At 41.9% G+C, this 24909-nt stretch overlaps 1 protein-coding gene across 5 annotated transcripts in view; it reads left to right on the top strand.

The window, feature by feature from the left end:
* Positions 1-2440: 2440 nt before the first annotated feature.
* HHAT (hedgehog acyltransferase) overlaps positions 2441-24909 on the top strand; it is a 190568-nt gene continuing 168099 nt past the window's right edge. For 2 of the 5 annotated variants that reach the window (XM_070741247.1, XM_070741295.1), the window contains exon 1: positions 23479-23542. The gene's annotated coding sequence lies outside the window, so the exon portion shown is untranslated. Of the gene's footprint in view, positions 2496-23478; positions 23543-23684; positions 23997-24909 lie in introns of those variants that run through there. The other 3 variants (XM_070741265.1, XM_070741276.1, XM_070741256.1) reach the window with 3 other exon arrangements.

Genomic DNA, 24909 nt, shown 5'->3' with positions numbered 1-24909 from the left:
TTTCTGCCGTCTTCTATGTTTCTATGTTTCTAAGAACAGAGGGACATGGGAATAGGAAATCCCATTCTATGACCTCCCCCCAAAGCAGTTAAAGCAGACAATGCTGAACAACGGACAATGCTGGGCAAGACCGTCTGACCTGAGGACAAACAATGCCTTGTTTAGAAACAAGCAAATCCATCCTAATATTATTATTTTTTCAGAGACGAAAAGAGTGTTGCTAGGGAGCAGCTCAGTGTTGGAAAAACAACCGCAGAAGTTCAAATCGATATTTTTAAGCAGCCTTTGTGCAGTTTATGATTAGTTGGCGTGCATAAGATGAATCAGCCACGGTCTCATGCAAGCATTCACAAACGAGCTGCTCAGCTACTCAGTGATGCTAACCAGATGTTTCGCCTTTTGTCTGTAGCTCATTTTCTAAACCCTTGAGAAGCACACATGTAACAGGACCCTTACCAAATTTACAGCAGCCACTGCAATGGCTCACTTTTCCTCTGCTATGTGGGAGAAAAAGAAAATACAAAGAAGTGACAAAAGCTCAGCAACTGGGGAGCTTTTCTTCTCTGTTTAAAAAACCTTATGCAAAGTAACATTTGAGAAGCCTTGTAGATATTAAACTAGAAGGGGAAAGTCCCACGTGGGCACAATTTGGCTTAATATCTTCATATGCAAGATGAAAATACACTATATTATATATTGAACACAAGAACAAGGGGGCACAATCTGAGGTTAGTTGGGGGGAACATCAGAAGCAACGTGAGAAAATATTATTTTACTGAAAGAGTAGTAGATGCTTGGAACAAACTTCCAGCAAGCATGATTGGTAAATCCACAGTAACTGAATTTAAACATGCCTGGGATAAACATATATCCATCCTAAAATACAATACTGTACAGGAAATAGTATAAGGGCAGATTAGATGGACCAGGTCTTTTTCTGCCGTCAATCTTCTATGTTTCTATATTAACCTTGCTGTTCTGCTCGGGTCAATAAGACCCGAAATGAAATTTGAGACCTGTATATTATTTGTCATGCGGATCCTTTTGCTACATGCTGATTGTTATATTTTGTTACACTTGAAACAGTACAAGTGTATAGTAAATGTCAACACAACAGCAAGGTTAAATACAAGTTGCACAACGTTGTAAGTGATGTATGCCTTTAGACAGAAATTCTGAAAAACATCCATGTGATTACAATGAAAGCAATTCATTGTATGAATGAATTTCCTACATTCGTGAATTTCCTACATTCGTGAATGTATGAAACGAATGCATTGATGAAGAAAGCTTGATGAAAAAGGGGAGAGAAGGCAGAGATTCTCCGTAGTGACAACCCCTAATCCCCAACATTTTACCCTTAGACTATCCAGGATAGACCTCTCCAAGTACCTAAGGCAGTGTTTCCCAACCTTGGCAACTTGAAGATATCTGGACTTCAACTCCCAGAATTCCCCAGCCACCTTCAGCTTCAACCGCAACAACACAAGAGCACGCAACAGATTCAAACTTAATACGAACCGCTCCAAACTTGACTGTAAAAAATATGATTTCAACAATCAAGTTATCGAAGCGTGGAACTCATTACTGGATTCAATTGTGTCAACCCCTAACCCCCAACATTCAATTGTGTCAACCCCTTAGACTCTCCATGATTGACCTCTCCAGGTTCCTAAGAGGCCAGTAAGGGGCGTACATAAGTGCACTGGTGTGCCTTTCGTCCTCTGTCCAATTGTCTTTCCTTTCTCTCACTTATCATATATATTTTCTTTCTTTCATATATCCTCTCCTCTAAGTTCACTTTTCCCCATATATATATTACTACATGTCTATTTTTCTTCCTATGTATTTGTATATTGGACAAATGAATAAATAAATTTTTTTTTTTTTGCCAAGGTTGGGAAACACTGACCTAAGAGGCCAGTAAGGGGCGTGCATAAGCGCACTAGAGTGCCTCCCGTCCCCTGCCCAATTGTCTCTCCTTATCTAATTTATCTTTTCTTCCATATCTATATCTTTCCCTCTATTCCTCATTGACTTATTTTATTTTTATATCTTCTCTATTCTTTCTTTGATATATTTCACTACGTGTATATTCTCTATAACCTACAATGTGTATTGGACCAAAAAATAAATAAAAAATAAATAAAAATTGCCCTTTGCTCCCTTTCTTCCTACTTAGAGAAGCCAGGATGTTTCCCTATATCAGGGGTCAGCAAACCCAAACCGTGGCTCTTTGGCCACTTGAGTGTGGCTTTTCTGCGCATGTGCCGCTATTTACATTTGAGAACCGCTGCTTTTAGGCGAACACAAGCAAAAAGAAGAAGAAATTTATAGAGCTGCTCTTCAGCGCATGCTAGATTAAGTAACAAAGGGAGGGGGGGGAGAGAAGAGGTCGCGCATGCCCTGTCGTTCCAGTTTCGCCGCAACAGCCAATCAGCAGAGACTTTCAAGCAAGCGGGAAGCGGAGTTTCGGAGGGGAGAAGTTGAAAACGGTAGGAAAGAGTTAACTGCTCTTGCTGCTCGCTTGTGACTCTGCAGGGAAACAAAAGGCTTAAAGTCGCGGGAAGGGGAGGGAACCGAGGTAATAGATAAACATCCCATCCCATTAAGATCAGGTCTTAAAATAATTGGGCTGTCCCCTAGAATTGCCTCCTTGCTCAGTGATCCTTAAAACTGCTTTGTAAATACTTGTTTAATTCAATGGAACTGGGCAATCTCAGATAGATACCATTCAAACCCCTTTGAATTGAATGGGGAGCGAGTTGCCCCAATGAGATGCATATATTGCTTTATAGCTTTCTGGTATTTGTACACATGCATTTGCATTATGACTTTTTTTTTTGTTGCACACCTTATTGCAGAAGTCACTTGATTAAAATAATAATTACTTCTGCTGGAAGTTTATTTATTTTATGTATTTATTTTGTCAAGTACGTATTGGTAATATAAAAAAGATACAACGTTTATATTATATTATAATATAATATGTTTTACTAAATCTGCACTTCTATTTCTACTAGTTTTTCTCATCATTCCTATCATCCTTTTCCTCCCACTTAGGACTGTATGACTGTAAATTGTTGCTTGTATCCTAAGATTTTTATTAATATTGATTGTTTCTTGTTGTATCACATGATTATTGACAAATGTATCTTTATCTCTCTGTATCTTTTTCTTTATGCTGAGAGCATATGAATCAAGACAAATTCCTTGTGTGTCCAATCATACTTGGCCAATAAAATTCTATTCTATCCTGTCCTATTCTAAACAGGCTGCTATCCTGTTCAAATGGCTGGCTCCTATTGTGTCACACTGCCTCTTCAACATTTCCATACTTTCATGGTTAATAATTTTCTGTGCTGAATTGCATTAGCTTGAATTCTATTCTATTCTATTCTATTCTACTCTACTCCTCTCCTCTATTCTATTCTATTCTATTCTAAAGAGCGGTAATAAATGGTTGCACATCCAATTGGAAGAGTGTTTCAAGTGGAGTACCACAAGAGTCTGTCCTAGGTCCAGTGCTATTTAACATATTTATAAATGATCTAGATGAAGCAATTGAAGGAAAACTTATCAAATTTGCTGATGACACAAAGCTAGGCGGCGTTGCTAATACTAAACAAGATAGAGATACAGAGGGGGAGAGAAAGACAGATACAGAAAAAGGAAGAGAGAGAGAACTAGAGATACAGAGAGTGGGGGAGAGGGGGCAGGGGAGAGAGAGATACATACAGAGTGAGGGGGAAACACATAGAGACACAGATACAAAGAGGAGGAGAGAGATACAGAGAGGGGAGAGATAGGGAAACGGGAAGAGAGCCATAGAGTTGCAAAGAGGGGGAAAGAGATACAGAAAAAGGGGAGGGAGAGAGAGGGAGAGAGAAATACAGAGATGGGGAGAGAGAGATACAGAGATGGGGAGAGAGAGACATAGAGAGAGAAGAGAGAGAGGGGGAAGGGGGGAGGGAAGGGTTTTGTGGACTTGGTAGGAGTGAGTGATGTCAAGTTGGCCATGCCCACCTAGGTTTTGTGGCTCTCTGTGTTTTTTCTTTCTGTGGGAAACTGGTCAAAATGGCTCTTTGAGTGTTTAAGTTTGCCGACCCCTGTCCTAGACAAGGGACTTTGAACTTTTCAGATCAGTTGACACATTTGGGAGTTTTAGAACATATTATGGGTGTTCTCACAGAATGATTTCTGGGGAGAGTTGCTCATTCATAAGAGATCTTCCATGTAGGACACAGCCAACTTCAAAATATCAATATATGAAGCTTGCCACCCCACTCCCCTGGCGCAATTGGAGTCAGTTTTGGAAACATCTACTTGATTTTTATCAATCTGAGAATCAGCTCAGAATCAGCTCTCTGGCTAAGGTCCTGTCCATCCTACTTTGTTTACCATTGTCTTTTTCTCTGGACAGCTGGCCACCCTTACAAATAAATCTGGAAACTAGGCTCCAGAGAATATTCTCAGAACTGAAGATGGTACTTAAGATTTTCCAGCATGCCAACCTGCCGTTTTTAAATGTTAAAATTCTGGTGGGATTATCAAAAGAAGCATCTGCAGGTACTTTAGGGGAGTAAACCAATTTTCTCTTTCTTCCCATTCAATCTTTTGGAAGTTGAAGTAGGTATGAGTGTTCCTGAGAGCGAGAATATCTGGAGCAAAGATTAGTGAAGCGGATTTATAATTGTAACAGAAAGGAAATTTATTTACTGGAAATATATTATACTGATAGGCAAAATATAGCCCCTATCTAACTGTATCCTACCAAGAGATTGGTCAGAATATGTGCTTGATCCCTCCCTCCCTCCCTCTCTCTCTGTCTCTCTGTTTGTCTCTCTGTCTCTCTCTCTCTGTGTCTTTCTGTCTTTCTGTTTCTCTCTCTTTGTCTCTCTGTCTCTCTATGGAACCGAATGCAGAAGGAGGTGAGCTCACATTAGGGTTTTTTGGACACAGAGCAGGCAGAGTGGCTGCTACACCCTACTGCCCTTTTCTAGTCAGTAAGTCATGAGATGATGAAAAGTCAATGCCATTAGATTTGGGTCACCATCAATATCTCTTCTTCCCTTTTCTTCTTCTCCCTTTGCATCTGAAAGAAGATCAACCCCATCACTTCCCCTCCAAAATGTTTATATATATATATTACATGTTTTGTTTTTTGTTTTTTTTGCTGAATTTGAAAATTAAGGGAGACTAGGATAGATCTATTTCGGCCTTATTTTGGCCTCATCAACTAGCCATACCCACTGGGACTTGAACCTGCAACCTTTGCCTTGTAAGGCAGAGAATTATCCTCTAGGCCAGTGTTTCCCAACCTTTTTTGAGCCGCGGCACATTATTCATATTTTCCAAATCCTGGGGAACACTGAGGGGGGTGCGGCTAAAGAAAAGTTTTGACAAAAAAAAAATCTTCCTCCATTTCGCTCTATTTCTCCCTCACTCTTTCTCTCTCTTCCTTCCTTCCCTTCTTTCTCTCTCTCCATCCCTCTTTCTTTCTTCCTCTCTTTTTTGCTCTCTATCTCTCTCCCTCCTTCCCTCCCTATATGTCTTTCTCCCTTGCTCTCTCTGCCTCTCTTGCTATCTCTCTTTCATTCTCTTTCTTTCTTTCTCTCTCTTTCTCTCTCTTTCTCTGTCTCTCTTGCTATCTCTTTCTCTCTCTCTGTCTCTCTCTCTCTCTTGCTAGCTCTCTTTCTTTCTCTCTCTCTCTGCCTCTCTTTCTCTCTCTTCCTTTCTTCTCTGCGGAGGCCGGCGAAGGTTTTTCTTATTTTAAATGTTCCGGGTGGCAGGGGGATGCGGAGCCCGCACGCACAGACACTTGACATTCCAAATCCTGCCTCAGCTGTGAGAAGAACGCCTGCCCCGCCTGTCCTGTAGCCCTTTCGCTGACAGCCTGGGACAGAAGCGCTCGGTGAAGGGACTGCAAGAGGGGCCGGGCGGGCGTTAGCAGCCGGATGAGGAGGACGAGAAGCCGCTGCAGCCACCCCCAATCCCCCCCCTTCCCTGGGTACCTTCCAATGGCCCCTGGAAAAAGGCAGGAGGTAGCAACGAGGCGCGAGGACAAGCAGGCAGCTTGGCGGAGGGGAAGCGCTGACGGGCTCTCCTCCTTCCCCACCCCCGCGCTTCTCTCCCGCCCTGGCTTTTGCTTCGCCCGCAGATTTCCCCGCAGTTCAAAAGGAGGCAAGAGGTGGCCTGGATGAAATTGCGGGGAAATCATGGGGCGAAGCGAAAGCCAGGGCGGACTCGCAAATGCGGGCTCAGGCTGCATGAGGAGAAAGAGGCGGAGGGAAAGAAGGCGACGGCAGCGGGACCTGCAGCTCGGTGGGCGTCTCCTCGTGGGATGGAATCCTCTCTTTCTCACGCTACTCCCACCATGGCTGCACGCAGTCCCGGCGCCCCTGGCTGAAGGTCGTCCTGTGGCTGGTCTTGGGCTTTACGGTTGCTTCCTGGTTCCCTCTCCTCCCACCGCCTGTGTCTACCGCCAGCGCCTCATTCCTTGGGCCGGAGCTGCCGCTTCCTTCCAGGCAGCCCAGCCACGCTGCCGTAGAAAGTGCAGAAGTTATTGCCGCCGCCTCTGCCTCCACTCAGGGAGCCATCGTGGTTGAGCTGAGCGAGAGGAAAAGGCGCGGTGACCACGGTGGCTCCCTGAGTGGAGGCAGAAGCGGTGGCAATAACCTCTGTGCTTTCTACGGCAGCGTGGCTGGGCTGGCCGGAGGGAAGCGGCAGCTTCCACTCGAGGAACCCATGGCAATGGCCGCCGGCTTGGTGGGAGGCGACGGCGGGAGACACAGGCGGTGGGAGGAGAGGGAACCAGGAAGCGACTGTGAAGCCCAAGAACATCCACAGGACGACACTCAGGCAGGGGCGCCGGCAGCGCCCCACCCAGCTGGAGCTTCCCTAGGAGCTTCGCGGCACACCTGGCCGTGTCTCGCGGCACACCACACCGGTTGGGAAACATTGCTCTAGGGTACAGTATCCAATCCCTTCAGCTCTGCACCAGGGAAGGGTTACATATTTTTGTGTCAAATCACCCTGGTGTATTGAAGGAACATCACAGCTCCTTATTTGTCTCCCGGCAAATATATATATAATGTTAGTGCCACATTGGCAGAATATTCTGGGATTACATAATGCTTATGAGAAGAATTCGTCCCTCCCTAATGTAATAGTCTTCTCCTGGAAATCAGACTTACTTGGCAATTGATCTTAATTGCGTGATTAAAATATCTTCCTAACCTCCAACTTCACAAAATATCCGAGTTGGGAGGGACTTTGGAGCTCTTCTGATCCAATCTTGCAAAGGTCCTCCTTGCGGGCCTATTTGGACAGGGAGTTTCTCCTCATAGTCACTCATGCCCTCATCACCTTAGGCTCGATTACTGCAATGCACTCTACATGGCGCTACTTTTAAATAATGTTCGTAGACTGTAGTTAGTCCAAAATGGAGCCGCGCGAGCTGTCATGGGTTTACCAAGGCATCACCATCAGTTTGCGAGCTGCATTGCCTGACGATTGGTTTCTGGATGCAATTTAAAGTGTTGGTCATTATCTATAAAACCCTACATAGCTTAGGACCAGAGTACTTACGGGACCGTCTCCTGCCTCATGTATTCCTGTGGTCAGTTAGATCCCAAAGGATTGGCCTTCTCCAGGTCCCGTCAGCCAAACAATGTCGACTGGCGGGGCCAAGGGGAAGGGCCTTCTCTGTGGCAGCCCCAGTCTTCCCCCCAGAGATTCGAACTGCCCCCACCCTCTGGACTTTTAAAAAGGCCTTAAAAACACGCCTTTGCTGGCAGGCCTGGAGCTGTTGAGCGTGAACTCTCTGCTCCGGCCGATGGTATATTTGAGGTATGATTTTTGGTTGAATGCTCTTTTAAAAGGTTCAGGGTTTTAAATTTTGTGCTGTCTTCATACTTCTTTTACATTTGGGTTTTTAAATTGTATTCTCTTTTATGCCGTCCTGAGTCCACTGGAGAAGGGCAGCCTATAAATGTAAATAATAAATAAATACATAATACTGAGACATCCCCCCCTTGCCTATGTAGATTTGTGCATGATATGACTGTGTGTATGTATTTTATATATTGGGTTTTTTTCTTTTTAGACTTTTTAATGTAAAACTGTCATTTTAGATTTTAATTATTAGATTTGTTACCATGTATTGTTTTTATCACTGTTGTGAGCCGCCCCGAGTCTATGGAGAGGGGCGGCATACAAATCTAATAAATAATAATAATAATAATAATAATAATAACAACAACAACAACAACAACAATAATAATAATAAATAAACCCTCTGTTCAAGCAGGAAATCCTATACCATTTCAGACAAAGGGTTGTCCAATCTCTTGTTAAAAACCTCCAGTGTTGGAGCACCCATAACTTCTGGAGTCCAGTCATTCTACTGATTGTTGATAGTTGTTTCAATGATTAATTCTTCTATCAGGAAATTTCTCTTTAGTTCTAGGTTGCTTCTCTCCTTGATTAGTTTCCATCCTTTGCTTTCTTATCCCGCCTTTATGTACTTTGAATAATAGATTGATTCCCTCTTCTTTGTGGCAGACTCCTTAGATATTGGAACATTGCTGTTTGTTTGTTTGTTTGTTTGTTTATTTATTTATTTATTTATTTATTTATTTGTATGCCGCCCCTCTCCGTAGACTCGGGGCAGCTAACAACAATAATAAGGCAATATAAACAAATCTAATATTTAAGTTTAAGTTAAATTAAAAACCCCTAATTTAAGAAACCAATCATACATACAGACATACCAAGCATACATTTTATAAGCCTAGGGGGAAGGGAATATCTCAATTCCCCCATGCCTGACGACAGAGGTGGGTTTTTAAGTAGCTTACAAAAGATTTATTGATTAGATTTATTGGATTTATATGCCGCCCCTCTCCGCAAACTCGGGGCGGCTCACAACAAGGTAAAAACAATACATAATAGCAAGGAGGGTGGGGGCAGGGTTGGTTCCAGAGGGTTGAGGCTGTCACAGAGAAGGCTCTTCCCCTGGGTCCCGCCAGACGGCATTCTTTAGTCAATGGGACCCGGAGAAGCCAACTCTGTGGGACCTAACTGGTCGCTGGGATTTGTGTGGCAGAAGGCGGTCCCGGAGATATTCTGTTATTATGTCACCCCAGTCATCGTCTTTGCATTAAATTAGACATACCCAGCTTCCTGCAACCATTCTTCATGTTTTATCCTCCAATCCCCTAATCATCTTTGTTGCTTTTCTTTGCATTCTTTCCAAAGTCTCAACATCATTTTTATATCATGGCGACCAAAATTGGATGCAATATTCCAAGTCTGATTTCATCAAGGCATTATAAAGAGGTACTAACACTTCACCCACAGTAATCTCAGATTCATCTTTTCCAACACAGAGATCTTATTCAGGATGACTGCAGGTGTTGAATATTCATTACCATGATGTAAATAGTTGAGTCATAACATGTTGAATGGTGATTGGTTTGAAATGTCCGGGAAATTAAAATAAGCGTCAGTTACTTTGAGTGGGAAGAAACAAAGTAAACAAAGTATAAAAGCTGAAAAGCGGATACTGTTTTTCGCGCCTGGGTTAGAGTTCGCATAGCAACTTTGTTTCTGCTATGCCGAAAATAAAAGTTACTTGAAACGGACTACAGCCTCAGTATTTTTCAGCAGGATAGTGTAGTTAATCCCTATCTTCAGAGTTATAGTTCTCTGAACAACCCTAATGCAGGAGAATGGAGCAATGGGGAATCAGAATCTGAAAAAGAGATATGAGCAGGGGGTCCAGCAAACCTGGAAAATAGGGAAATCAGGGAATTATCGGGGAAATCGGCAGTTCAGGAAATATCAGGGAATTGTCAGGGCATTCATGAAAAAAATGGAATAAATCAGGAGGAAAAAACCAAACTGTATTAAAATGTTTAAAATTTAGGAAAAAATCATGTAAAAAACCCCAATGGATTGCGCTGCTTGGCAGAGTAAAGCAAAAATGAGCATAACTGTGGCAACACCTTGCTTCCTCAGTTACCAATATTTCTCCATGGCTTAGCCATTTGGTATGACATCATCTACGACCGTGCCTTAACTAGATCGCAAGTTACGAAATGTCAGGGAAATATCAGGGAAATTCAAAATGGCTTCCCCCCTGGACACCCTGTACGACACATCCCCCCCCCCGCAAATAGATTTAGATCTTAGTCTGCAGGACACGAAAAACCATTACTTCATGCACAGCTAGCTAGACTGGGAGAAAATACTCTGCGCAATTCTCCTTAAAGCCAGACTAGTTAATGAAATATTAGTTCCAGAAAAGCCAAATCAAACAAGGAGCAGATGGAAGGATTCATAGTGTGATGAAACCGAATATTTTCCACTTGGTAGTCACATTTGGCTACTCTGAAAGGAAGTGCAAGTTAGCCTTGACTGGATTGTATTTACTTTGGCAGCTAAGCTGCCTCTTTTGGTAAGAACCACACCTTTTAATGCATAGTTTTTTGTTCTGTCGGGCTCTCTGGTAGACTCCTCCCAAAAATTCACAGGTACAAATTTCAGACACACACACGTTTGAAAATTCAAAACAATGTTCTTTATAATGAAAAGTCACTTAAACCAAGCCCTCTTTTGGTATAGCAAAGAGTGCTCGTCTCCAAACAAACTGGTAATTTGTACAAGTCCCTTATCAGTTCTGTGATACTTAGCTTGCAGCTGTGAGGCAATTCGCAGTCCTTCTTTCACAAAGTGAAACACACTGCTCTGGTTTAGTTTCAAAGCAGGGGAAAATCAGCACACAAAAGGTCAAAGTCAGTAAAGCAGTCACGAAACACAACGATCAGATAATCCTCCACAATGGCCAAACCCACAGGCTGCTCTTTATAGCAGCCTCACTAATTACCACAGCCCCACCCAACCACAGGTGGCCTCATTTTCTTTGATAATAATCTTTCAGTTGTTGCCTATGCATCGCTCTCTGCATGCGTGGCTGTATCATTAACTCTTGTTCTGAATCCAAGGAGGAGCTAGATAATTGATCTCCTTCTGAGCTGTCTGCCACACACTCCTCCTCCCTGTCACTCATGTCTTCTTGGTCAGAAGAGCCTTCATCAGCAGATTCCACCGGGGGCAAAACAGGCCTACAGCATGTGGATGTCTCCCCCACATCCACAGTCCTTGGGGCAGGAGCTGGGCCAGAGCTAACCACAACAGTGTTTCTATGTTATTCATTTGGCATTTTCGATACAGAATACATTACTTCTTTTTTTTTAAAGGGAGGTCAGGGTTGATTCCATCGGGGTGGGTTCCACTTACCTTCTCTGCCATTTCGCATGGCCCCCACCATGTCGTGCAAAACACCGTGAAGTAACCCTCTGCACATGTGCAGAAGACTTTGGGCATGCGCAGAGGGTGGGTTTTTTTGCAAGCCAAGTGACCAGAGGACGGGTTTGGGAGCATGGACCACCGGTCATCACTGCCATATTAGCAAGCAGCAGAAAATTTCTGCTGTTGGTTCCAAAGAACCGATCTGATGCGGCAGCAACCCACCATCCTGTTCCATCCATATATCCTCTACTAAGTTTGATTTACTATATAAATGACTAAAAATATACTAAAACATATCAATGGATATTTGAGGGGACTGGTCATTTTTTGTTTCTGTGGAATATGTGCCCATAAAAACTGCTTTGATATTTTATCTTTGAACTTCAATATCCAGGATTTTCTTGCCAGGCAATACAGGCAAAACCAGAGCATGTGGAGAAAAGTTGGACTATACATCTAAAGAATAATAACAGATTATAAAAATGGTTATTAAAACCACAGACTTTGTGTGCAAAAATAGACACACATGCTTCTTGTGTGTTAATTCTGAGGTGAATTACTTTAGCATTGATCCACCAATGCTATAATCTGATCATCTACCAACACTAGGTGTTTAAAATTGCTTTTCAAGAAAAGCAAAAAGAAAAAAAGACACCTTTTTAAAAGGTCAATATTAGTTGTGCTTATTAGATGTGCTTATATGCTGCCCAACTCCCAGAGTGTTCTGTCGAGCTCTCTGGTAGAATCCTCCCAAAAATGCACAGATACAATTTCAGACACACACACACGTTTGAAAATTCAAAACGATGTTCTTTATAATGACAATTCACTGAAACCAAGCCCTCTTTTGGTATAGCAAAGAGCACTCGTCTCCAAACAAACTGGTAATTTGTACAAGTCCCTTATCACAGAGGTCCCCAACCGCCGGTCCGCGGACCGGGACCGGGCCGTTGGGGTTTTCCAGCCGGTCCGCGGCGCCGCTGCCCTCCCGGCAGAGGACATTATGCAGGACAGGGTGGGGCGTCGGGCAGGGCGGGGAGAATCAGGAGGCTCCTTTGGCGGCTGGGGGCTGCCTGGCTTTGTGATTTTGGCTGGGGGGGAGTTAGGAAGGTCCTACTTCTCCACCCCCCAGCCAAAAACTCAAAGCCTATCTGCTGGATACGGGCGATGAGCGGGACGAGCGGCGCCGAAGCCGGTGGCTGTGGCAGCTGCTGCAAGAGGCTTCCGCGCCGCTCTGTCCCACTCATCGCCCGTATCCAGCAGATAGGCTTTGAGTTTTTGGCTGGGGGGGGGAAGTAGGACCTTCCTAAGTCCCCCCCCAGCCAAAAACTCAAATCCTATCTGCTGGATATGGGCGATGAGTGGGACAGAGCGGCGCGGAAGCCTCTTGCAGCAGCTGCCACAGCCACCGGCTTCGGCGCCGCTCATCCCGCTCATTCCCCGTGTCTGGCAGAAGCTGCTGCCCGAGTGCTCTTGGCTGGCGGGATTCAAAGTGCTGGGGTGGGGGGTGTCCTGACAGCCCCCCCACCCCAGTGCTTTGCCTCCTGCTGGGACACCCCCCACCCCAGCACTTTGAATCCCGCCGGCCAAGAGCACTCGGGCAGCAGCTTCTGCCAGACACGGACAATTAGCGGGACGAGCGGCGCTGAAGCCGGTGGCTGTGGCAGCTGCTGCAAGAGGCTTCCGTGCCGCTCGTCCCACCCATTGCCCGTATCCAGCAGAAGCTGCTGCCCGAGTGCTCTTGGCCGGTGGGATTCAAAGTGCTGGGGTGGGGGGTGTCCCAGCAGGAGGCGAAGCACTGGGGTGGGGGGGCTGTCGGGACACCCCCCACCCCAGCACTTTGAATCCCGCCGGCCAAGAGCACTCAGGCAGCAGCTTCTGCTGGATACGGGCGATGGGTGGGACGAGCGGCGCGGAAGCCGGTGGCTGTAGCAGCTGCTGCAAGAGGCTTCCGCGCCGCTCTGTCCCACTCATCGCCCGTATCCAGCAGATAGGCTTTGAATTTTTGGCTGGGGGGTGGAGAAGTAGGACCTTCCTAACTCCCCCCCCAGCCAAAATCACAAAGCCAGGCAGCCCCCAGCCGCCAAAGGAGCCTCCTGATTCTCCCCGTCCTGTGGAGAAGTGTGGAGGGCTGCGTCACTAAGCTCCACCCCTCCATAACCCCACCCCCATATGACCAAAGCCCCGCCCCCCGGGCCGTGGAAAATTGGTCTACCTTAAAGCCGGTCCCTGGTGCAAAAAAGGTTGGGGACCTCTGCCTTATCAGTTCAGTGATACTTAGCTTGCAGCTGTGAGGCAATTCACAGTCCTTCTTCTTTCACAAAGTGAAACACACTTTGCCCTGGTTTAGTTTCAAAGCAGGGGAAAAATCAGCACACAAAAGGTCCAAGTCAGTAAAGCAGTCACGAAACACAAAGATTAGATAATCCTCCACAATGTCCAAACCCACAGGCTGCTATTTATAGCAGCCTCACTAATTACCACAGCCCCACCCAACCACAGGTGACCTCATTTTCTTTGATAATAATCTCTCAGTTGTTGTTGCCTATGCATCGCTCTCTGCATGGGTGGCTGTATCATTAACTCTTGTTCTGAATCCAAGGAGGAGCTAGATAATTGATCTCCTTCTGAGCTGTCTGCCCCACTCTCCTCCCTGTCACTCATGTCTTCTTGGTCAGAGGAGCCTTCATCATTAGATTCCACGGGGGGGGGGCAAAACAGGCTTACAGCATGTGGATGTCTCCCCCACATCCACAGTCCTTGGGGCAGGAGCTGGGCCAGAGCTAACCACAACGCTGAGTATAAAAACAATTCTTAAAAATTACATTAAAAACATTTAATTAAGAACCCTAATAAAATACACATACTCTCACTATAATTCAGCAGTCATCTAGGTAGCAGCTCACTCAATCAACTCAATACAGTTCAAGATTTTGGAATTTTGATACACAAGTAACTGAAAATATTCTATTCTATTCTCCTCTGTTCTATTCTATTCTATAAAGAAAATGCTGTCTTTAAAAAAAAAAAGAATAACCCAAAAAGTAAAACAGAAAAGAAGGACAGGAGGTATCCAACAGCGAACAAAAGACAGTGAGAGAGAATGACTAGAAAATAAAATTGCCTCTCATCAAGGAGATTCAAACAGGGTTTCTATTCTCATTTTGACTTGACATTAAGAAATGCATGCAGAACTTGGAATTTGTTTACGTGAAGAATACAGCATTTGGGATATATGGAGAATCTGTGTAGACCCAGGCTACAAACTGACCGGAGGCAGCCTGATAAACCAAAGCTAGAACATTTATCCTTTTTCTTCTTGGATGGTTGAGGGAAGTCAGGTTTGAACAGGAAGGGATGAGTGATTCTGAGATGCCAAGGGAGTTGACTCTTCCAGATGAGATCAATGTACTGACCTATTTGACAGTACCTCTTTCTCTATCATAAAATGGTGGCTGATGCCGGTATAATAAATATGCATGATTTCCCCAACAATTTCTTCTTTATATGTGTCATCTGACTACATGCCTTTTAGTAGAGCAACACTGCCTGATCTTAGGAAGAGGTGACTTTTACAGGGCACATTTTGTGCTCTGCCGCCATCTAGTGGACATGGTGTGCAATCACAAAAGGTCTCCACTAGGAAAACGAATTGCTGATAGCAGGACCATAGATGACATTTGGTGACTCTGCTTGAAGTTGTTTGTATTCATAAAGTTTAAACCACACTTACCTCTTGTGTTTGCCAACTGAACAATATTTACTCATCCTTCTCTGGGTAGTTCGGAAAGGCAACATAACAGTCCAGTGTATAGGAAATTAACATTGTTAAAAACTACCAAATAATCTGAAAGGGAGCTCAATTCAAATGTCATGCTTCACTTAAAAACAAAACAAAACAAATGGAAGCAGTGTGGGAAAGACCACAGGCAGGGCAGCAGGCAAAGGATTTTGAAAAAAAAAACACACCTAACCACTGAAGCAGAAGTGAACTGGTAGTAACATGCTGATGACAGCACAATGATGTCACGGAACATGGCTGGTCTGTGGATGCCACCATATTTTTTTTAATTTGGGGGGGGGGGGATTTTGAATTTTTTTTTCCTGACCATGCACAGAAGCCAAGTTTCCAGCACTGCACACATGCATTATCATCTTGTTTGTGGCTTTTTAAATTTATGTTTTTATTGTTTGGCACTGTGCATGTGAGTACCCATGAGGCTCAGGAGGAAGCAAACCAGCAGTGAGGTAAGTTAGAACCCACCCCTGCACTGAAGTTGCCATCTCTTGATTGCCACCTTTTGTTTGAAGAGGGGAATTGGGATAATGTCAATTTGAGGAAAAAGCAGCTGATGAGTAACCTAGTCCCAAACTATATGAGAATTTAACTATCTCCTTGAACTGAGTTTGGAAGCAGATTGAAAGCAGGGCAGCAACAACATTTGAGCATAACCATATTTTTATTCATAAGTATTTTTATGAATATGATCATGATTTATCATTTTTATGTACAATCAGCGCTTATGCACTGAGGTTTTTATGTACAATGAGAGCTTATTCACAATTTCCTTGTGTGTCCAATCACAGTTGCCAAATGAAGAATTCTGTTCCATTCCATTCTATTCTATTCCATTCCATTCCATTCCTATACAATAGTGTAAATGAGAAATAATTAATAAATGACATAGACATAGAATTCTTTATTGGCCAAGTTTATTGGCACACACAAGGAATTTGTCTTTGGTACATATGCTCTCAGTGTACATAAAGGAAAAAGGTACATTTGTAAAGAATCATGAGGAACAACACTTAATGATTGTCATAGGGGTCAAATAAGCAATGAGGGAACAATCAATATTAATAAAAATCTTAAGGATACAAGCAACAAGTTTCAGTCATACAGTCCTAAGTGGGAGGAAATGGGTGATAAGAATGATGGGGAAAAACTAGTAGTAATAGTAGTGCAGACTTAGTAAATAGCTTGACAGTGTTGAGAGAATTATTTGTTTAGCAGAGTGATGGCATTCGGGGGAAAAATGTTGTGTCTAGTTGTTTTGATGTGCAGTGCTCTGTAGCAATGTTTTGAGAGGAGTTGAAACAGTTTATGTCCAGGATGTGAGGGGTCAGTAAATATTTTCACTGCCCTATTTTTGACTCGTGCAGTATACAGGTCCTCAATGAAAGGATTAAATGGAAATGGAATAAATGGATAATTGCAATCAAGCCATTTCCATTCAAATCATATTGAAGTTGATATATGCTTCTCTTTGGATGCAGAGATACAAAATATAAACTTGACATCTGAGGAAGAAAGTTTCTACTACACCCAGAAGCAGTGTTCCCTCTAATTTTTTTGGGGGGTGGGCGGAAAAGTATAGTGTCTGAGCGGCAGTCCCTTTGGGACTGGGCGGCACTCTTTCCCTCTCACTCTTTCCCTTTCGGCTTCTGGGCAGGTTTGAAAAACTCTGAGTTGATGATGATTTTTTTTTTCAACTTTTTTTATTATTTTTCATAAAATAGACATACAGACATACAAACATTAAACATAGAATGGGGATGTATTTCCCCGCTTCTTTTGAAAGTATACATTCAAATAGAAAAAAGAATACATAATCAAACATTTGTTAAATGTTAATAAGTCTAGTAAAAAATTTTCAAATCTTAAATGCAATATTAGTACAGTATAAGTAAAAATGCTTAATATATTGTTTATGTGTAATATATTCATCTAGTCAAACGTTTAAACAAATCTCAGTTACTAAACATACATAAAACAAAATTTTTAATATATTGCTTGTGAGTAAACTATTATATCAAAATCATCAACAAATACATTTAATATTGTTATTACCTAAATAAAAACAGATCTATCTCTTATTTTTTCTTATCTAACCATTTATATATGTTATTCCATGTTTCATAAAATTTTGTATCTTCTTGATCGTTTAATCGTCTTGTCATCATATCCATTTCGGCGCAATCTAATATTTTAGCTATAACTTCTTCTTTCTTGGGGATTTCCTCCCCCTTCCAGTTTTGCGCATATATTATTCTAGCCGCAGTTAATATGTGTATGATTAAATAAAGAGTTTCCTTCTTATAAGTCTGATTGGTAATTCCTAATAAGTAAAATTCCGGGGTGTTATCTATATCATGCTTTAATATTTCTTTTAATATCTTCTCAATCATCTTCCAATAAATTTTAGCTTTACCACATGTCCACCATTGATGGTAATAAGTTCCTATATCTTTCTTGCATTTCCAACACAGTGGGGATGTTTTAGGAAACATTTTTGCTATCCTGTTTGGTGGGAGGTGCCATCTATAAAACATTTTAATTTGATTTTCTTTTAATGAAACTGACTTGGTCATTTTCCAGTTATTAATCCAGACTTTTTCCCAAGTATCTATATCTATTTCCTTACCTATATTTCTGCACCATCTTATCATAGTATCTTTTAAAGTCAGCTCTATATTTTTGTGAGCGATAAGAAATTTATATACTTTCCCTATCATTTTTACTGAATTGGTGATAATTAAATGACTTAACAAATTCTTACTTTTATTAAAAGTGTAAAGAGTTGTATCCTTCTGGTATCTGGATCGAATCTGAGCATAATGCCACCAATCTATTATTATCCCTTCCTCTTGTAGTTTATTCCTAGGCTTTAGCTTCACGAGTTGATGATGATTTTTAAGTGAGCCATTGCTCACTGCTCAGCTTAGAGGGAACTATGCCCAGAAGTCTGTGAAGTCCCTAGTCCTACCAAGTCATGTTCCCTCCTGTTTATCGTGTGGAAAGTAATATTTTTAATTTAGACTTTAAATATATTTCTATATTGCTTGTTATACAATTGCAGCTCAAACTGGTTTACTGTACAATAAAATTGTTATATAAAATATTAAAACTATATATTAAAACCATATTCATTTAAAAGGCAGGAAAACAAGTCATGCACCCAATATTACTTCACAATATTATTAGTGGAAAGTCTGGGTAAAATGATAAGTTTGTTTGTTTGTTTATTCATTCATTCATTCATTCATTCATTTGGATTTATATGCCGCCCCTCTCCGAGGACTCAGGGCGGCTCACAGCATGTACAGAAAAACAGGAAACAATAATAACAATCCAATTATACCTTAAAAACAATCTTAAAATTCTAATTAAAAACTATCAATATCATTCAAGTTGGTCTGGGTTTTGTTTTTGTTTTTTGTAATGGATGATGGCAGTGAGGCAGAGATCAGACTTTTATTCAAACAGGACTTTACAAATGTATACAAAATACTCTAGACAGGCTGTCAAACTCCTGGGCTGCAAATTGGATCTGTCATACACTGGCCACGCCCATGTCCAGTTTAGCAAAGGGGAAAAAAGTCTCAATATGTCACGCGACGTTGCCATGAGGACATGAGTTTGACACGCCTGCTCTAGATGAAGGCTGTCCAATCTTGGCACCTTTCAGAATTATAGACTTCACTCCCAGAATTCCCCAGCCATTCTCCATGCTACCTGGGGAATTCTGGAAGTTAAGTCCATAATAAGTTACCTAGATCAGTGTTTCCCAACCTTGGCAACTTGAAGCTATCTGGACTTCAACTCCCAGAATTCCCCAGCCAGCAAATGCTGGCTGGGGAATTCTGGGAGTTGAAGTCCAGATAGCTTCAAGTTGCCAAGGTTGGGAAACACTGACCTAGATAATTCCATTCTAAGGACAGCAGTTTGCTATTTGTATCACCTTACTGTGCATTTCTAAGGGTTTCTTTTTTTATACTATATTAATTCATTTTAAGGCATACTAACTTAATTATTTGAAATGAGCCTAAACAATGCATTCTTCACTTCACCCCTCTTGTTCTCAATCCTCAATTATTTGTTGCTAATGTACACTTGGTTATTACAACATACAACTGTAACTACCAGTGTTAGATACATTTTATCTCTCAGACTTTGATTGCTTTTACTATCTTTCTTTCTTTTCCCCAGACTTGATTCTCCCAATTTCTTCCTTCAGGGGTTTGAGTTTGTTGCTCACCATCTTCTTCCAGTGATGAAATGTCACCTCTCAGTATTGACCAACTCCCAACAGACTCTATGGGGATTCTCTTTTGGGCGGAATTTGGGTCTCAGTCCGAAGCCATCGTGGACTTGGAGACTTTGGCCTCCCCTACTTTATACTTCAGAATGTATTCTTGCTGTGGGAATTTGGGAGGGGCTGTTGCATGAGGGATGAAGAGATGTAGTCATAACAAATTCCTGCTAGATTCTTAAGGTCATCTTTAGTTCAGCACCTGCCCTGAAGCTGATGGGAGTAAGAGACATTGGCAGAAGAAGACTGGCCAATGTGATGAACTCATGGGTGTGGGAACAAGGGAATGAACTTTAAACTGGGTGGAGAAACACTCGTGGCTTTAGATACGAGTTTCCTCACAGATGTGGCAACATGGCTCTGAATAAATTGAACTTTGAGGAAAGCTGTGCTTCGAACTCTGATTTAATTTTGGGTGCTATTTGGAAACCTGACACTAGAAATGTCTACCGATGACTGGGTCCTTATAGATTCGTCATGATTACTTTTTTCTGGCCCTGGCAGTCACCATCACTCTGAACCCAGGATCTATCAATCTACGATTCCATCTTCTCAGGATTCAACCTGTTTATTGGCTGAAATTGTCTCGTTAGTGCATCCAGTCATTGGTTTCCAATATGGTAAACATGATCCCCCATCCAGATGCTATAGAGAAGCCCTAACACTCCTGATGATTGCTCCCAGCAGTTCTGCATAGTTCTAAACTGGACCATGTATACGTTAGTGGAGGGGTTGCCAAACTTAACAACTTTTAAGACTTAGGGACTTCAACTCCCAGAATTTTCCAGAAAGTTGCCAAGTTTGGAGACCTCTGTATTAGTGCCTTGAGGCAATTGGAATTAGCAAGGTGAACAGTTATCAATTGCTATTCTCTAAGATCACAGGCATTAAAAACCCTGCTGTTCTGTTCGGGTCGTATGTGACCCGAAGCCAAGTTTGAGTCCCTGTAAAAAATTTTCCCTGCATATCTGAAACTTGAAATTTCATGACTATCCATCACTTCAGGGGTTCTCTCTATGAGAATTTTTTTTGGGGGGGTGGGGGGCTTAGTTTTTGCTGGGCAAAAAAAGTTACAAATCTTCTGTTCGGGTCACATACGACCCGGACCGAAAACTCTTCATTTGAAGTGCTTATGTTTGGTCAATTTGAAAACTTTTTTCACTTGGAAAGTAGTCTGAACATTTCTGCACACAATGATATGAAAATTGAAATGAAAAAAGTAAATCTTATTGGTTTATTTTGCGGATATAATGCACGCCCCCCCGTTTTTGTGATTTTTTTTTCAATTTATGGATAGTTTTGCTTGCAAAATGCATTCTATTTTACTAAAGTTGGTGTGGGATTGGTAGCTTGAACATTTCTGAATATAAGAAAAATATAAAGGAACTGAAAAAAATGATTCTTATTGGTTTTTTAATATCAGAAATAAGGCCTCCCCCCCCCCTCGGCTGCTTGCAACCATTTTCACTTTTTATTTTTTTATCCTCCAAATCCGAAATATTCTTTAAAATCTTAGGCATTCATTTACTCAATTTAACAATGCTGATCATCAAAAAATATTTTTGGGGTGGTGGCTAATTGTTTTCTGGGCAAAAAAAAATCATAACTTCGAGTCTGTTTCTGTTCGTATATGACCGGACCAAAAATAATTTTTTTAGGTACTTGAATTTGATCTTTTTGAAAACTTTTTCAACTGGAAAACTAGTTTGAACATTTATGAACATAATGATATGAAAATTGAACTGGAAAAATTGAGACTTATATTTTTATTTTGATCAAAAAGCCCCTCCCCCCCATCCTTTTTTAATTTCGTGTCAATTTCTATTTTTTTAAGGCTACAAATCCTTAAGGAATTTCCCCCCAAAAGGTTTGATATACTAAATTGAACATTTCTGAATATAAGAAAAATATAAATGAACTGAAAAAAATGGTTCTTATTGGTTTATTTTTGCCACAAAAAGGCCACCCCCCACCCCCGGCCTTGCTATGTGCCATTATTGTCACTGTTTATACATATTTGTCTAGAAATATTTGGAATATCCTTTTGAAAATCAACCACATTGTAGCCAGAGGACTAATTTTATGAAACAAATCCATTTTACTAAAAAAAAGTATGTAAGTTTGAAATTAACAGCATAATTTTTATATAAATTGAAATAATTGAACACGGGGGGAGGCATACATTTATGTGCAAAATAAACCAATATGCATCAATTTTTCCAGTTCAATTTTCATATCATTATGTTCAGAAATGTTCAAGCTACCAATCCCACACAAACTTTAGTAAAATAGAATGTATTTTGCTAGCAAAACTATCCATAAAGTGAAGACTATTTAAAAAAAACGGGGGGGGGCATGCATTTCATCAACAAAATAAACCAATATGCATCAATTTTTCAAGTTCAATTTTCATATCATTATGTTCAGAAATGTTCAAGCTACCAATCCCATACCAACTTTAGTAAAATAGAATGCATTTTGCAAGCAAAACTATCCATAAATTGAAAAAAATTTCACAAAAATGGGGGGGGGCGTGCATTATATCCGCAAAATAAACCAATAAGATTTACTTTTTTCATTTCAATTTTCATATCATTGTGTGCAGAAATGTTCAGACTACTTTCCAAGTGAAAAAAGCTTTCAAAAAGACCAAACATAAGCACTGCAAATGAAGAGTTTTCGGTCCGGGTCAGGGTGACCCGGGAACAGAAGATTTGTTACTTTTCTTAAACAGAACAGCAGGGTTTTTAATAGATGTACAACACCAAAACCCCTTCAAGGAAACTGACTAAACTTGAATACTATTTCATTGCAGTAATCTTCCTCAAATGATGATTGATACCATCTTTTGGGTTAGACCCAAGCTCCCATTACTTCCTGCCTGACCTTTGCATGGGCTATTTTTGCACAAGACAGCAATTCAATTCAACAATGCCTTCATACCCCAGGGATGAAAGGAGCTCCCAACAAAACAAGGTTCAGCTTCCCAGCTTCTGATTTTATGAACTTCAGAGCAGGAAAAAAACCTGAAATTGGTTAAAATGTAAAAACCCAGAGGTTTAACATTTTTTCTGTGTTCCCACCAGCTCAATTGCCAAATGTTAAAAGTACCAATTAAAACAGATTCTTGTGTGTCCAATCAGAATAGAATAAAATTCTATTCTCTTCCTATTCCATTCCAGTCTATTCTAATTTCTATTCCTATTCAAATTCCTATTCTGTTTTATTCCTAATTCTATTCTACTTATTCTATTCCTATTACAGTATATTCTAATTCCTATTCTGTTTTATTCCTAATTCTATTCTACTTATTCTATTCCTATTCCATTCGTCTATTCTAATTCCTATTCCTATTCAAATTCCCATTGTTTTATTCCTAATTCTATTCTACTTATTATATTCCTAATTCTATTCTATGCCTTATTTTATCCTATCCCTATCCTTTCTCTATTCTATTTCTATTCCTTATTTATTCTATTCCTAATTTTATTTTATTCCTAATTTTATTTTATTCCTTATTTTATCCTATCCCTATCCTTTTTCTATTCTATTTCTATTCCTTATTCTATTCTATTCCTATTCTATTCCTTATTTTATCCTATCCCTTTCCTTTTCCTATTCTATTCTATTCTTTATTCTATTCTATTTCTATTCTATTCTAAAACATGGAAGAAAATGATATTGAATAAGAATCAATGCTATTTCCGGTTTTTGCAGAGTCTTTAAAAATAAAAATTTAAAAAAGGCTCTTGGCTTGCCCGCAGGTGAGCAAGCCAAGCCTGCAGGTTGTAGTAAGCCACCGCTCTTGCAATGCAATTTAGGCCATCTTGCTCCTCCTCTGGCTGCTCGCCAGATACCAAAAGACAGGGGAGGAAAACAATAGGCGTAAGGGAGCGTCGAGGCGCGGCTCCTGAATTATTCCCGCAAGCGAACTGCACCAACGGGAAAGAAACGAGACTCTGCCCCCCGTCTCTTTCCGAATGAAGCACCCGCTGAAAAGCCCGCAGTTTGAGGCGAGGGGGAAACGCTCCGCCCTCAGCCCAGAAGAGGCGGGGTCGCGGCTTTATTTGGGCCGGAGCCGGAAGCATGGAAAGGCGGGCTCAGGCCGCGCGAGGAGGCGGGGGAAGCGGCAGGTCGGTGCGTTTGTTTGGTCTCGCGTCTTTAGTTGGGTTAGCGGCGGTCTCTGGCCACAAAACGCTCGCTTCTGTTCTTAAAAAAGCTGCTTTGTGGGGCGGGGGGCGGGAGAGGGGAGAAAGGATGCTGGCCACGGGTTCATGTCCGGGACTTAACACTTTGTGGACTTGAAAAAGGCCCGGATGAAATACAAAAGAAACCCGGTTAAAGATGCATCGTTTCTGGGCGGGGGCGAGAAGAAATCCACGGAATGTATCGGAGCGCTGCTGCTGCTGCTGCACCCGTTTATAGAGGCCTCGGTTTCTGCAAGTTCATAACAAAGTTGGAAGGGACCTGGGAGGTCTCCTAGTCCAACTCTCTGCTTGAGCAGGAGACCCTACACTAATTCAGACAGGTGGTTATCCAACATCTGCTTAAGAACTTCCAGTGTTGGAGAATTCACAACTTCAGGAGGCAAGCAGTTCCACTGATCAATTGTTCTAACTGTCAGGAAAATTCTCTTTTGTTCTAATTTGCTTCTCTCCTTCTTTAGTTTCCACCCATTGCTTCTTGTTCTGCCCTCAGGTGCTTTGGAGCAGTGTTTCCCAACCTTTTTCGAGCCGCGGCACATTATTCACATTTTCAAAATCCTGGGGAACATTGGGGGGGGGGGCGCAAAAAAGTTTGGACAAAAAAATCTCTCTTCCTCCCTTTCGCTCTATTTCTCTCTCCCCTCTTTCTCTCCATCCCTTTCTTTCTCCCTTCCTTCCTCTCTCTTTTGCTTTCTCTCTCCCTCCTTCCCCCCCTTGCTGTTTCCTTCTTTCTTTCTTTCTCTTTCTCTCTCTCTCATTCTGTCTCTCTTGCTGTCTCTTTCTCTCATTCGTTCTCTCTTCCTTCCTTCCTCTTTCTTTGCTCTCTTTCTCTCTCCCTCCTTCCCCCTCTTGCTGTCTCTCTTTCTCTCTCTCTCATTCTGTCTCTCTTGCTATCTCTTTCTCTCTTCCTTCCTTGCTGTCTTTTGCTCTTTCTCCATCCTTCCCCCCTCTTGCTGTCTCTTTCTCTCTCTCTCTCATTCTGTCTCTCTTGCTATCTTTCTTTCTTCCTTCCTTCCTCTCTCTTTTGCTCTCTTTCTCTCTCCCTCCTTCCCCCCTCTTGCTGTCTCTTTCTTTCTCTCTCTCTCTCTCATTCTGTCTCTCTTGCTATCTCTTTCTTTCTTCCTTCCTTCCTCTCTTTTGCTCTCTTTCTCTCTCCCTCCTCCCCCCCTCTTGCTGTCTCTTTCTTTCTTTCTCCTCTCTCTCATTCTGTCTCTCTTGCTATCTCTTTCTCTCTCTTCCTTTCCTTCTCTCTCTTGTTCTCTCTCTTCCTTTCTTCTCTGCGGAGGCCGGCAAAG

The sequence above is a fragment of the Erythrolamprus reginae genome, chromosome 1 (genome assembly GCF_031021105.1).
Source record: "Erythrolamprus reginae isolate rEryReg1 chromosome 1, rEryReg1.hap1, whole genome shotgun sequence".
NCBI classification, from domain to species: Eukaryota; Metazoa; Chordata; class Lepidosauria; order Squamata; family Dipsadidae; genus Erythrolamprus; species Erythrolamprus reginae.
Note: the sequence above shows the minus strand (reverse complement) of the source record. Positions and strands in the feature narration are given on the sequence as shown.